Source organism: Mandrillus leucophaeus, unplaced genomic scaffold (genome assembly GCF_000951045.1).
Source record: "Mandrillus leucophaeus isolate KB7577 unplaced genomic scaffold, Mleu.le_1.0 Scaffold535, whole genome shotgun sequence".
Lineage (NCBI taxonomy): Eukaryota > Metazoa > Chordata > Mammalia > Primates > Cercopithecidae > Mandrillus > Mandrillus leucophaeus.
In genome coordinates this window covers 866,780-883,079 of record NW_012105753.1, presented here as the reverse complement: position 1 = coordinate 883,079, position 16,300 = coordinate 866,780, and the positions used below count along the sequence as shown (strand labels likewise).

Genomic DNA, 16,300 nt, shown 5'->3' with positions numbered 1-16,300 from the left:
GCCATCTCGGCTCACCGCCACCTCCGCCTCCTGGGTTCAAGCGATTTTCCTGCCTCAGCCTCCTGAGTAGCTGGGATTACAGGCATGTGCCACCACACCTGGGTAATTTTGTATTTTTAGTAGAGACGGAGTTTCTCCATGTTGGTTAGGCTGGTCTCGAACTCTTGACCTCAGGCGATCCGCCCGTCTCAGCCTCCCAAAGTGCTGGGATTACAGGCGTGAACCACCGCGCCTGCGACAACACATCCTTATATTTAGTTCCTTGTTTAGTAGGCAATGATGTAAATTTTGCATCAGGCAGGATATCAGAATTGAACCGAGTGACAACTAAACATTTGAAGGATTTGAAAGCATTCTTATGGTACAAGTAGTATTGCCATGGAATTTGAATCCTTTTAGTATTAAAAAGGATCCACAGTCTACAAAGATCAGCATTGTTGATAACTATAAAATGGTTACTAGGGAAGGATGGTTGTCATTTTAGGTGCTTGGTGTTTACCGTGGTTCTCATAAAAGTAAATGCTTTATGCTAACTATAGCAGAAAAATATTTCGTCGGATACAAGGTTTATAAGAAACTAATTTCATCTGATACAAGGTATATAAGAAACAGAGATGCTACACATTCTATAATTTCCCATCTTCCCTGCTTAGTTGAGTTACTACTATTTCAGAAATATGGAAAAACATAGACCCCAAAGAAAGGAGAGGGATAAAGTTTTGCCCTATTATAAAGGAAGATGTGAGTTTTATTTGCATGGTATGCTCTTTCTTTTATTGTTGTTTTATTATAAAGCTGAAACATGCTTATTATAGCATCTTTTGGAAATGAGTGCATTATTTTTAAACCTCCCATCTGCCACCTCAAAACTACATTTCTTTTTTCTTTTTTGGATAATATAAACTTACAATTCCTTTTGATCCAAAATTTTAAAATAAAACCAGAAGAATGTGGTTTACTTCAAGGAGAACTTCAATTTATACTGTTAAAAACTTATAGATATTAAAAATGCAAGAGAAACTTCAAATTAAATTTTTATATCTAGTGATGCCATTTGTTAAATCATTTTGTCAAAGAAATTAAAGCAAGTTGTAAATAAGTAAAATTAAGGTTTTTAAAAGCTCTGACTTGACCATTATTAGATTGTTACATGCACCTATGCATGTAACAGAATTGCACACATACCCCATAAATTTGTACAAATAAAAAAAAAGGCAAATCTAAACATGCTTCTTTAAGAAGCTAAGGTTTTAATGTTAAATTATTTATATGAAAGACCAGAATAATATTTATATTTTTCAAAGAATTTAATGATATTAAGGCATATTAGTTATCAAATAATAATTTAGAAAAGTTGTAATAAGACAAGTAGATTTTACCATTGTTATTCACTCTGAAAACCCTTGTTAATAATTTTATCTCGTTATGTCATTACATACTAACAATTAGATATGAATTATTTTATATTTTGGTTTATCATATTACTGAATAACCAAATGATAGAAACTTAAAGACTGAAATGTACTAAGAGATGATTTTGTTATATACTATCTTTCATAAATGAGAAAACTAAAGCTCAGATAGAAATAAAATTTTCTTGTCTTTTTTTTTTTTGAGACAGGATCTTACTCTGTCACCCATGCTGGAAGGCAGTGGTGCAATCTGGACTCACTGCAACCTTTGCTTCCAAGGTTCAAATGATTCTCCCACCTCCGCCTCCTGAGTAGCTGGGACCACAGGCGTATGCCGCCACGCCCGGCTATTATTATTATTATTTTTTGTGTTTTTTTTGGTAGAGATGGGGTTTCACCATGTTGCCCAGACTGATCTGGAACTCCTGAACTCAAGTGATCTGCCTGCCTCGGCCTCCAAAAGTGCTGGGATTGCAGGCGTGAGTCACCGCACCCAGCCAATAATTTTCTCCATTGAGTAACAAGCAGCTCCTCAGCACTCCATAATCACATTTTATTTGGTTTATAGAGTAACTAATTGTTGACTTTACTCCCATCCAGTGTGTTAGAAGACATTTTACAATGCACACACAGAACTCTCAAGTGCTTTTGTGACAAGACGTGAATTTCAATTTAAGATAAGCTATAAAAGATTATGAAAATCCTTTGGAAAGTTTTCATGCAGTTACTAGTTTATTTGCTCAGATTTCTAACTTGAATGTCTTACAAAATTCATTGATGTGTATTAAGATTTTATTTGTAAGGATTTGATGTCCTTAAAGTAGTATTTTGATAGACAAGTTTTCTTGTTTGGAAGAAGAATCAGATCATTTGTTGGGAGATAGCTGATTAAGTGATTAATAGAAGCAGAGTATGTAGTTATCTTATGTGTTTATTGCTTTGTCTATTCCTAGCTAATAAAGTAAAATAATCCCATGACAAATACATCTGGAAAAGCAATTTAGGTATGATTAAGTCAACAAGGTCTATATGTAAGCCTAAATTTACACTTAGTGATTTTCAGGCATCAGGTTTAATTTCTTTCGTCTATATGAGTTGGTTGCTGTGTTTTCTTTTTTGAGCCAAAGGAGGTGCTGAATGCAGAGATGAAGAAGCACTTATTCTGCCATTCCCCCTTCTCTTCCTCCTCCCCAAACTATTTTAACAGGGAATCAGTATCAAGTGCTTTCATCAAAGGGTAAACTTGCTGCCAGGAGTCTCATTTGCCTGCCAACATAAAAGCTTGGCTATAGATTTTTGATTTTAGGGTAACACAGCTCTTTCCAGGAGGAGGCAGTGACAGAAATGGACTCTAGGCAACTGCGAGCATAATAGAATAGAATGAGCCTGGACTGTAGAGTCAGAAAATAACCAGATTTGGCTCCTAGTCCAAAGATGATAACATGTTTGTTATGAAAATCAAATGAAGTAATGAATGTCAAGCAACAATAGCAGTATGTGGTACATGCTGCATAATTTTTAATTCTCTCTCTTTCCCCTACAATCTAATTGGACTTCTTTTGGATTCCTTTGGAGACTAAACTTTGCAATAATAGAAGTAGGGACAGAGAGCAACCCCAGAAGCCATCTTATCTGTGGATGTTATTTTCCAATAAATGTAGAAGAGAGATTGAGATTACCACTCTCCAATGTAACCCATCCCTAACCCCCACTCTAACTTCAGTGTAAAGCTAATTAAACTAGATTCCTCGGAGATTCATGTTTGGATATGTTACTCAGAGACTTGACATGATGATAACCAGCCCTCATTCCAGGGAAAAGTAACCCAAGAGTGGCCCCAGTTGCTCACGGAGTCTCAGTGCTCAGGTAAAGTGTGTAACTATTTCTCTCAGTGAAAGATGAACAAGACCTACAGACCCTAAAGTTAGATAAATGTCAAGATCCAGGTACAGGATGAGAAAGGAGAACTAGATTAATTTTTTTTTTTTTAATTTTTCCGAGACGGAGTCTTGCTCTGTCACCCGGGCTAGAGTGCAGTGATGCGATCTCGGCTCACTGCAACCTCTGCCCCCCGGGTTCAGGTGATTCTCCTGCCTCAGCTTCCTGAGTAGCTGGGATTGCTGGGATTACAGGCGCCTGCCACCATGCCCGGCTAATTTTTTTTTTTTTTTTTTTGAGACTGGTTCTTACTCTGTTGCCCAGGCTGGAGTGCAGTGGTGCGATCATGGCTCACTGCATCCTTGACCTCCCCAGCTCAGGCGATACTCCCAGTTCAGACTCTGGGAGTAGCTAGGACTACAGGTGTACACTACCATGCCCAGCTAATTTTTGTATTTTTTGTAGAATTGGAATTTCACCATGTTGGCCAGGCTAGTCTCTAACTCCTGGGATCAAGTGGTCCACCTTCCTCAGCCTCCCAAAGTTCTGGAACTGCAAGCATGAGCCACAACATCCGGCTGAGATGAATTTTTTAAAAATTTGTGATAAAATATACATATCATGGCCAGGTGTGGTGGCTCACACCTGTAACCCTAGCACTTTGGGAGGCTGAGGTGGGCAGATCACCTGAGGTTGGGAGTTCAAGACCAGCCTGACCAACATGGAGAAACCCCATCTCTACTAAAAATACAAAATTAGCCTGGCGTGGTGGTGCATGGCTGTAATCCCAGCTACTTGGGAGGCTGAGGCAGGAGAATTGCTTGAACCCAAGAGGTGGAGGTTGCGGTGAGCCGAGATTGTGTCATTGCACCCCAGCTTGGGCAACAAGAGCGAAATTCTGCCTTTAAAAAAAAAAAAGTGTACATATATATATATACACACACACACACACACACACACGCATATAATATATATTATATATAGACATGCATATTATATATCATATATAGATATATACACATACATATTGTAAAACTTGCCTTTTTAACTATTAAATTTTTTTTCAATTTAAATAGAGATGGGTTCTCACCATGTTGTTCAGGCTGTCTCAAACTTCTGGCCTCAAGCAATCCTCTCACTTTGGCCTCCCAAAGTGCTAAGGCTACAGGCATGAGCCACCACACCTGGCCACCTTTTTTCTTTTCTTTTCTTTTCTTTTTTTAAAATAAAACTTTATTTCAAATAAGTCCAGTGGTATGTGTGATACAACAAAGGCCTGTTGTAACAAGCAATTTCATTTCAAAACTGCATAGAAGTACAAATCTGAAAGTGTTTAACAATGATCAATGTCTGCTAAAATGTATATTAAATTGATCAACATACCGTTTTTGACATAATTATATATCCTACTCTTTAAGTACAAGGAGTTAAATTTTCATCACAAAACATGAGGATCACCTGACAGTTTCTACAAAGGTAATGAGCTGTGAAAGGTATTCCCTCATTTTGCTTTGAAAATACACCCCCAGGTTACTAAGAGAAATTCTGACTTCGCCCAACTGTGTTATTTAACTGTAATTCTGCACTTGTCATCTACTGTTGGCTTCAGGGCTACTCCTCTTCCTATCTGATCTCAACAAATTAAATGCTAATGTTTCTCAACTCTTTGGCTAAGGGCAATTTTTTCTCCTACTTTTGTGCACACAGAATTAGTGAGAACTATTTTACCCAAATCATCTTTGACTGCACTCTCTTCTTCCTGTAGACAGAGATCCTGTGTTTACTCTAAGAACTTCATTCATGGACAGCTTTTGTACTTTTCCTGCTTTTTTGCCTTCTTCTATACATACACCTAGAAGCTGTCTAAAAAGTAAATAGGACATTTCCGGTCCTGTGACGATCTTAGGTACAGTTCCAACTGTACCAAGCACCTGTCCTGCCATTCTGCCAACACTGGGTACATTTTTGTTCCAACTCCAGTAAGACTCCCTGGAGCAGTGTGCTGAGGATCATTGTATTCTGCAAAAAGTGTTACAAGTTTGGAAATGATTGTTTTACACAAGTTTTCCTTCACTATTTTTGGGAACAATACCAGGTCTGACTCCTGTCTCCTGGACCACCTTTAATACGCCTTTTAAAATACTGCCACCAGTTGTACTCCCGGGTGATATCATCAATATCACAGCCAGGTTTGTTAACATCAAAGGAACCCCAACAATAAGTTGGGGTTCTGAAGTAAAGTCTCTTGGAGGTACTGGAATTTTCTTTTCTTTTTTTTAAGATGGATTTTCGCTTTTGTTGCCCAGGCTGGAGTGCAATGGCATGATCTCAGTTCACCTCAACCTTCACCTCCCGGGTTCAAGTGATTCTTTTGCCTCAGCCTCCTGAGTAGCTGGGATTACAGGCATGTGCCACCATGCCCGATTAATTTTTTTTTTTTTTTGTATTTTTAGTATAGATGGGGTTTCTCCATGTTGGTCAGGCTGGTCTCGAACTCCTGACCTCAAGTGATCCGCCCGCCTCGGCCTCCCCAAGTGTTGGGATTACAGGTGTAAGCCATTGTGCCTGGCTGGAATTTTCTTTACTGTGTACTCACGGACAACTTCAGGATTGTATTTCAGCTGAGCAGAAATGAAAATAATAGGAGGTTCTTGTGCTACTCTACTTTATATTAATACAATTAAAGGATCTGTTCATACTGTTCTTTAGCCTGACTTTCTTTTACCAAATTAATTTTATTTTATGGAATGAAAGTATGTTTCAGCTTCATAGTATCTATGGCAGCCAGGTAGTCAGAAAAGTCTGAGGTTGAGGACAAGATTCATTGCCAGCTATCAACAGAAGGGTCACATCCATCCCTGCTGTACTGTTCAACAAAGTAGCCATCAAAATATCATGGCCAGGACGGTCAACCAAGGAAACATGTCTGACTAGGTCAAAGTTTCCTTTGGTCCCTGGAATGTCTGTAGGAAGCTCATCAAGGTGTACTGCTTCCATAGCATCTGTAATATTCTGGCCGAGGAAACTTAAGTCATCAAGTTTATAAATCTTGGCATTTAGCTTAACCAAACTTGATAGTAATATTTCTTTACAGTTCATTTTTGAACCTGACAGTGTGAATGACAGAAATAGTTTTTACAATTATTGATTTTCTATGAGCAACATGATCAATTGTACCTATATTAGTTGTGACTCATCTGCTTGATAACTTTGCGTAAAAGTAGAGTCCATTCGGTTACATCCTCATGCGTAGCATGGTATCTTTAGCCCCACTGGTGTACCACAAGGGTGTGGTAGTGCCAGGACTGGCCATCTGACTTACTCAGGTTGGTACCATTGTCTTGGCTTGTCCATGGTAGGTCTGATGGTGCCTAGTGCCCCTGGCATGGATCTCATTTTAACCATTTTAAAGTGTACGGTTCAGTGGCATTAAGTAGATTCACAGTGTTGTGCAACCATTACCACTATCTGTCTTCAGATCTTTTTTCATCTTGCAAAACTGAAATTCTATACCCATTAAAAAATAACTCCCTATCCCCCAGACCCTGGCAACCACCATTTGCTTTCTGTCTCTACAAGTTTGACTACTCTAAGTACCTCATATAAATGGAGCCATACCTTATTTGCCCTTTTGTGACTGGCTTATTTTGCTTAGTATAATGTCTTCAAGATTCATCCACAAGGTAGCAGATGTTAGAATTTCCTTCCTTTGTAAAGCTGGATAACATTCCATTGTATATATATACCACATTTTATTTTATTTATTTGCCCATTGAAGGACACTTGTGTTGCTTCAATGGGCAAATGGCTATTGTGAATAATGCTGCTATGAACATGGGTACACACATACCTGTTCGAGTGCCTGCTTCCAGTTCTTTCTGGCATGTGCCCATAAATGGAATGGCTGGATTATATCATAATTTCATTTTTAATTTTTGAGGAACCTCCATACTGTTTTCTAGGGTAGTGGCACCATTTTATATTTCTACCAGCAGTTTACAGGAGTTCCAACTTTACATCTTCTCCAACACTTTTTCCTTTCTTTTAAAATTTTTATTCATTTATTTTTATTATTTTATTTTATTTTTTTGAGATGAAGTCTCGCTGTCATTCAGGCTGGAGTGCACGGTCTTGGCTCACTGCAACCTCCGCTTCCCATGTTCAAGCAATTCTCCTGCCTCAGCCACTCTAGTAGCTGGGATTACAGGTGCATGCCACCATTTCTGGCTAACTTTTGTATTTTTAGTAGAGATGGGGTTTCACCTTTTTGGCCAGGCTGGTCTTGTAACTCTTAGTCTCAGGTGATCTGCCCGCCTCAGCCTCCCAAAGTGCTGGAATTACAGGAGTGAGCCACCGCGCCCTGCCTACATTTTGTTTTTTTAAATAATAAGTAATATGTGTGAAATAGTAGACTAATCCTTAATAACATGAATTCTGATGTACAATACATAACCTGTCTCAGTTCCTAGCCTAGGATTCACTCACATAGAAGGTTCTTGTTGAAAGAATGAACAAGAATCCACACACCACATGTACAATTAACTACCTATAGAAAAGAAGCTAGGAAGCAGTATAACACAACTTATTCATCCATCCATTCATTGGGTCAATGAAATGGAGTATATGCCATGTACAATGTTAATTATTAGGAGTTCAAATTTCAGCAAAATTTGGAGTTAAGACAAATGTGGTTCCTTCTCTCCAAGAGCTCATATCTTGGCCTCTCTCGAGGGAGGAAGGCTGAATCAGCAGAATATGACAGGTCAATTAAAATATCCTTTCTTTTTTTTTTTTTTTGAGATGGAGTCTCGCTCTGTCACCCAGGCTGGAGTGCAGTGGCGCGATCTCAGCTCACTGCAACCTCCACCTCCCAGATTCAAGCAATTCTCCTGCTTCAGCCTCCCAAGTAGCTGGGATTACAGGCATGTGCCACCATGCCCTGCTAATTTTTTTTTTTTTTTCGTATTTTTAGTAGAGATGGGGTTTCACCATATTGGCCAGGCTGGTCTCGATCTCCTGATCTTGTGATCCACCCACCTTGACCTACCAAAGTGCTGGGATTGCAGGCGTGAGCTACGGTGCCTGGCCTAAAGTATCCTTTAAAAACACCTAACCCACTCTTCAGACTACATTTTTTCAACCTACATTATGATTAGCAATGTTACTGTATTCTAGTTTTGCCGACATGCATTTTCCTTTACATTAGTATATGTACGTAGTATATATACTAGTGTAGTGAGATATAGTACAGATCTAGCGTGTGTGTGTGTGTATGATATATTTATATCTCACAGGAATTTACTTCATATGATTCCGGCCCTCTAGAGTTCTGGGAGTGAAATAAGTCCTCATAGCTGTAAGGTATTCATTGCATGTAATGAATTAACTTCTCTCTGCATCTAGAATGGTACCAATTATTTGCTATTGTTGGGAGAATTGATAAATAGTCACTCAATTTTTTGTGCTCTGTGTTCAAATGAAGAACCCCTTTTGAGAAAGTCAGCCTCAATGCTCCCCTCCCCTCCCCTCTCCTCCCGTCCCCTCCCCTCCCGTTTCTTTTTTTGAGATGGAGTTTTGCTCTTCTTCCCCAGGCTGGAGTGCAATGGCGCAGGCTGGAGTGCAATGGTGCAGGCTGGAGTGCAATGGCGCAATCTTGGCTCACTGCAACCTCCGCATCCTGGGTTCAAGCCATTCTCCTGCCTCAGCCTCCCGAGTAGCTGGGATTACAGGCGCCCGCCAACACAGCCAGCTAGTTTTTTGTTTTTTGTTTTTTGAGACGGAGTCTCGTTCTGTCGCCCAGGCTGGAGAGCAGTGGCGTGATCTCTTGGCTCACTGCAAGCTCCGCCTCCCAGGTTGACGTCATTCTCCTGCCTCAGCCTCCCGAGTAGCTGGGACTACAAGGCCCGGCTAATTTTTTGTATTTTTAGTAGAGAAGAGGTTTCACCGTGTTAGCCAGGGTGGTCTCGATCTCCTGACCTCGTAATCCGCCTGCCTCGGCCTCCCAAAGTGCTGGGATTACAGGCGTGAGCCACTGCGCCCTGCCTTGTATTTTTAGTAGAGACGGGGGTTTCACCATGTTGGCCAGGCTGGTCTCGAACTCCTGACCTCAGGAAATCCACCCATCCCGGCATCCCAAAGTGCTGGGATCACATACGGGAGCCACCGCGCCCAGCCGGCTTTTCATTTTCAAATGAAGTAATAAAATTGAGCTTCTGAACCTGCAAAGCTGAGAAACTATTCATCGCACTATGGTTATGACAGAATTATGTAGGACACCAAGATAGTTAACTCTGTAGTGACATTACTGCTTCTGCCTTCTGTGTGAATTCAGAATGAGGAGGGCATACATTGGCAACTGAATCATAGTCTGATTTCCTTCCTGCAGAGGCAGGGAGAATGTGCTTATTTTTTGTGTGTGGGATTCATGTGTCTTCAATGCAAATTATTTCTCAGTAGTCAACAAAATGCTGTAAAAATCATGCTATCATTTTGTTCATTATAGTGAAGCCATGCACTGAACTGCCTTCCTGAAGATAAATGTATACATAGTACCTTGCTCCGGAGGATCTGCATTACTCTTTCTACTTACTTAACAACTATTTATTGAGATCCTACCACGTCCTTAGTACTGTGCTTGGTCCTGATAATACAAAGGTGAACTGATCCTGTGGTCTAGTGGTGGTGGGAGACAAGTGAACAGGCAATTATAATTGCTAAGTGTTAATAAATGACAGAGAAGGCGCAGGATGCTGTGGTTACAGAAAAAGAGACCCCTAACTTAAGCTAAGGGGATTAGGGCAAGGCTTCCTGGAGCAGCTGATAACTAAATTAAAACCTTGAATTGAATGGGAGTCAGCTAAGTAAAGAAAAAGAAAAGTCTTTCTTGGAAAAAACAGTACATAGAGAGTTCTAGCGTGGGTAAGCATGCAAACTTAGGAAAATAAAAAAAGATGAGTGTGGTTTGAGAAAAGATTGTGAGGGTGAGAGATGAACAGAGAGATAGCAGTAGCGCTCTCAACTAGGATGTTATAAACGCTCTTCAGGACTCTATTTTGAGAGCAATGAAGATCCATTAAAGTGCTTGAAGAAAGATGTATCATAATGAAATTTATGTTCTGGAACGATAACTCTAGCTGCAGTACAGAGTACAATTAAGAGGAGGGTGAGGTGAAGGTCTGGGAGACCATTCTTGATTTTTTTTTTTGCAATAATTCAGTAACTAGAAAAATTTATAAATTTGTGTGATATTTTCCAGGATCTGGTGACTTTTGATGTTACAGGATATGGGGGAAAAGGGTCACTTCCTGGTTTCCAGCTTGGGCCACTAGGTGAGATGGAGAAACATGATGAGTGACAGGTTTCTTGAGGAAGATGACAAGTTCAATTTTAGGTGGTTTAGATTTGAGGCGTTTGTGCGACAACCGAGGAAGCTTTCAGGGTGAAAAGTTTAGAGGGAGATTGGAGGAAGCTGTTGTTCATATTTGAATTGCTGCTCTTCTTGCCAGTCCTCTTTTAGGATGCCACTGTGGAATTAAGAATTTATGAATTAGAGATATTTCCTGTGGAACTGGATCCAAAAAGTACAAAAGGAAGGAGCATGCAGCTTGCTGCTTCTTGGGAGCATAATGGGCAGAGGGTGCACTGTTTTATCATTTCCACCAGCAGCATAATGCTTGCTCCTTCCCGTTGATTTCAATATATGTATTTATATTTTATATATGCAAATTTACGTATTCACAGACAAAGCCCTTGATGTATCTGTTGATGTGCTTATCTCTGGGATTAGGTGGAGGAGAAGAGAATTATTACTTTATATAACCTTATATTGCAATGCTTTTTTTGCACAAAGCAACTTACTTTTATGAAAAAAATTAAAATTATTAAGTAAATAATTGAGTAGCGATTTTGTGCAAATTGAGTTGAAAAAAATAATTGAAATGACAGGCAATGTAGACTTTTTTTGAAGTGCAATGTAGACAACATAGGAGTTAAAAACAAAAACTAAACTGATATGCCTCAAACTATATGGGGCAATCTTCCTGCCCATGATTCCTCCCCAGGTGATATGTTAGGAATTGTGTGCAAATGATTTTTGTCATCCAGTTGATACTTCTTATTTATTATCTTGTATTTTATTTGGTAACCCTATATGTCTAGCAAGCATCCAACATTACATCTGTTATCAAGACTGATGTTGAACTGATACTCACAGGTAGGCTGCAGTGGTTATTTGTAGCCTGTCTGTTCTGATTGGTCTGATTACTGGCTATTGTTATAATTGCTGTTTTAGTAATTTATATTCTCTGACACCACTGATTTAGGAAGCCTGTCTTGACATCTGCCTCTTCTTTGATCTCCTTTCAAGTTTCTCCAGTATTCCCTGGAGAATATCTATCATAGTAGTAGATATGTAGTAGTAGTTATCTATATAGCATCCATAGTAGCCTGAATAATGGTCCTCAAAGGTATCAGGTCCTAATTCCAGGAACCCTTAAATGTCACCTTACTTGGAAAAGGGTCTTCGCAAATGTGATTAAGGATCTTGATATGGCAAGATTATACTGGATTATCCAGGTGGGCCCTAAAAGCCTACTTTATAAGCAATAGGCAAGTGTCTTTATAGGAGGCAGGCAGAAGGGCAGTTTGACACAAGCACAGAAGAGAAGGCTAGGGGAAGGAGGAGTAGATCGAGATTTGAAAATGGAGTCCTTGAAGACTGGAGTAATGGATGCAGCCACAGGTCAAAGAGTGTTGGCTGCCACCAGAAACTGGAAGAGGCAAGGAGCAGATTCTCCCTCTAGAGCTTCTGGAGGGAGCACAGTCCTGTCGACATCTTGATCTCAACTCTGTGAAACTGATTTCAGAATTTCTACTTGCAGAACATACTTATACTAAAAAATATACTATTGTTTATCTAAATTCAAATTCAACAAGGAAGGCCTCTTGTATTTTATTTAGTAACCCTATATAGAACCCTATATAGAGACTATGTCTTAAACATCTCTGTATTGTTTAGCATGTTTCATCAGTGGATGTTTGTTGAATAAATAAATAAAATGATAATTTTGCAAAGAGTTAAAAATATTTTTAATATTGAAATTTCCAAATAGTATAATAGAGAGAGAATAGTATAATGAAGCCCCTTATAGCCAAAGAGTATAATAGAGACAATAGTATAATGAAGCCCCTTATATACACTGTAGCTTTTATAATCATTGACGTATGACCAATCTCACAGTTTTTAAAACAATACTTTGTTCAAGAGAAGCAGCTTTGGTGGGATAGTTGTTTGATTTTCTATTTATGGGCATATGTATGAGTGTATGAAGGGACAGGGCTATGGTGGCATTAGCACTGCATTTCAAGATGCTACCTCCTTCGACAAGAATTGAGGAAATCGAGAGTGATGAGCATTTGCATATAGATAACAAGAGAGCAAAACACAATGTAACTCATTGAGGGAGCTTGTTATATAGAATGCCAGAAGATATCGAGGACATGGATGATATTTTCTAAATATAAACTGTAACAAGTGAGGTGGGAGGATTGCTTGAAGCCAAGAATTCAAGACCGATATAGAGGACATGGATGATATTTTCCAAATACAAATGCCAATATAAATTGGAACATGTGAGGCAGGAGATTGCTTGAGGCCAGGAGTTCAAGACTCACCCGGGCAACACAGCATGACCCTGTCTCTATGAAAACAACAACAAAAAAATCTAGCCAGGCATGGTGGCACACACACCTGTAATACTAGATACTCTGGAGGCCGAGGCAGGAGGATTGCTTGAGCCCAGGAATTCAAGGCTGTCGTGAGCCATGATTGTGCCACAGCACTCTAGCCTGGCTGATGAATTGTGACCACTTCTCAAAAAAAAAAAAAAAAACAACAAAACAAAACAGCAACCTGGACACAAAAATTGGTAGATGTAACTTCTGGTAGTCTTATTCTGCTGAAAACAAAGCATTTGATGAGCCTCAACTAACTTTGCTGCCAATTTAGCCTCACAGAATGGTGAAGAACCAATCAGAATGGTTAATCAGAACTTTATTCTGAACACCCAGAAAGAATAGGTTGGAGATGTACAAGTGACTAGCACTGAGGAAGGGTGTGACCAGATCATCCCTGAATGCGAAGTAGCCATGGAAAGGAGGGCTGGGCTGAGTCAGAACACTGTTTGTAGGAAAATTAGTCCTCAAAAATTCAAATGAAAGACACGTATAATTGCAGCATGAGGATATTGAAAGACAAGCAGGTGCCAGAGAAATGGGAAATTCTTTAAAAAAATGAAATTTTACAACTAAGCTTCATACATTTTTATGAAGTGAGAGGAAACCAGAAGGTGTTTGAGGCAGTTGTTATTGGTTGCCTACCTTTGTACCAGGTAACGTGAACCAAAATGGGCCAGGCCAACAAGTCAGTCAACAGATCCTTTTTGGTGCTCACTATGCACCAGGCACCCATCTAGGCACTGTCATAAATAAGCTAGACAGGGTTCATTTCTTCAAGAGCCAATGTTCCTGGGGTGGTGTAAAACAACAAGGGTGCAGGGACTGTGACAAAGTAGATAGGCATGCAGAATTTCTTTTTTTTTTTTGAAACAAAGTCTAGCTCTGTCACCCAGGCTGGAGTGCAATGGCGCGATCTCGGCTCGCTGCAACCTCTGCCTCCCGGGTTCAAGCGATTCTCCTGCCTCTGCCTCCTGAGTAGCTAAGATTATAGGCACGTGCCACCACTCCCAGCTAATTTTTGTATTTTTAGTAGAGATGGGGTTTCACCATGTTGGTCAGGCTGATCTCAAAGTCCTGACCTCGTGATCTGCCTGCCTCGGCCTCCCAAAGTGCTGGGATTATAGATGTGAGCCACTGTGCCCGGCCACATGTAGATTTTTGTATCTTCATTTAAAAATTTTTAAACTTTTAATTATTGTAGGTACAAAATAGGTGTATATATTTATGGGGTGTATGTGATATTTTGATACAGGCATACAATGTGTAATAATCACATCAGAGAAACCAGGGTATTCATTACCTCAAGCATTCATCATTTCTTTGTGTTAGAAACATTCCAACATTCCTGTCTTTTAGTTATTTAAACATATACCATAAATTATTGTTGATTATAGTAATCCTATTGTGTTATCAAAACTAGATCTTATTTATTCTCTCTAAATATATTTTTGCACCCATTAACCATCCCCACATTTCCGCCCCTCACGCTATCCTTCCTAGCCTCTGGTAACGATCATTCTACTCTCCATTTAATTGTTTTACTTTTTACCTCCCACATATGAATGAGAACATGTGAAATTTGTCTTTCTGTGCCTGGTTCATTTCACTTAACATAATGTTCTCCAGTTCCATCCATGTTGTTGCAAATGACAGGGATTTCGTTCTTCTTATGCTGGAATACTACTCCACTGTGCTTATATATACTGCATTTTCTGTATCCATTCATCCACTGATGAATACTTAGGTTGATTCCAAATCTTGGCTATTGTGAACAGTGCTGTAATAAACATGGGAGTGCAGATATCTCTTCAATATACTGATTTCAGGCCAGGTGTGGTGCCCATGCCTGTAATCCCAGCACTTTGGGAGGCTGAGGCAGGATTGTTTGATCTCAGGAGTTTGAGACCTGCCTGGGAAACATGGCAAGACCCCGTCTCTACAAAAAATAAAAAAAATAGGCAGGCATGGTGGCACATGCCTGTAGTCCCAGCTGCTTGGGGAGGCTGAGGTGGGAGGTTTACTTGGGCCCAGGGAGGCTGAGGCTGCAGTGAGCCATGATGACGCCACTGTACTCCAGCCTAGGTGACAGAGTGAGACCTTGTTTCAAAAAAGAAAAAAATGAAAAAATATACATACTGATCTCCTTTCTTCTGGATGTATACTTAGCAGTGAGGTTGCTGGGTCTTATGGCAGTTCCATTTTTAGTCTTTTGAGGAATCCTCTTTTCTTTGTTTAAGAGTGTGCTGGGAAAACAAAAGGAGTCTTCAGGGGAATAATCTGGGTCTTGGGTGGCCCGTTTCTAACTGTCTTGTATCGGATAAAGCTGGTGTTTATTAGCATGGCTTCCAAGGCCCTGTCTGATGGAGCTCTCTTTTAACTACCTCTGCATCCTCATTTCCTGCTGCTCCATACATCTCAGTTAAGCAGTGTAGAACTGTTTCTAGTCTCTAGGCACACTGTGCTGTGCTGCAACTCTGTTCCTGTCATTCTTTTGTAGGGGCCTTCCTGTCTCCTATCAGTGTTGCTATTAAAATACCTGAAACTCATTAAGTGTCAGTTGAATTGAACTGAATGAGACTTCGTATTGTTTTTAAGGAACTAAAAATCTGCTTGAGGAGACCAACACGTATGCAGATACCCTCACAGAAGTGCATTTAAGTCTCATAAAGAGTTCACAGTTTCAGGTTGTAAGGAAGAATATGGCAGAACAATGAGAATGCACAGAACAGTTACTATTCTTTGAGGAGAGCTGGAGAATGGCAAAGGTTCTGGGTGATGGTGAATTTTATTGATGTTTTTAGAAAGGGGGTAAAATTTGGATTTTGATGCACACTTTGGTTTCTTTCACATTAGTCGTCAGCAACATTTAGACTAAATTTTAAAATAGGTGGTTTGTGAGTACTTAGATTAGGGAGAAATAATCAGTAGGAATAAGTTTGGGTTCACAAAGAGCAAATGAGATCAAAGAAACCTTGGTCTTTTCCTTCACAGGTCTCCTAGTTAATAAAGAAATGCTGAAAATCCACCATTTCAACCTGGCCTTGGGCAATCCCCCAGAACAGCATTTGGTTGCTTTGTTATAGGACTTGGCCCTTTGCTCTTTGTCAGACTGTGGGTGAGGCCAAAAAAAGACGTGTTTATTAAATTTGCAGATGACTAAGTTTTAATGCTTTGAAACACAGAATTGGGATTTTTAATTGGGCTGAAATGGTAAACTAATATTGAAAAGATGAAATCTCATCAGGATTTGTATAACCATATATATTCAAATAATT

General features: G+C 39.7%; 1 pseudogene; it reads right to left on the bottom strand.

The window, feature by feature from the left end:
* Positions 1 to 4,854: 4,854 nt before the first annotated feature.
* LOC105551867 lies at positions 4,855 to 6,644 on the bottom strand (annotated as a pseudogene).
* Between the last annotated feature and the right edge of the window lie 9,656 nt (positions 6,645 to 16,300).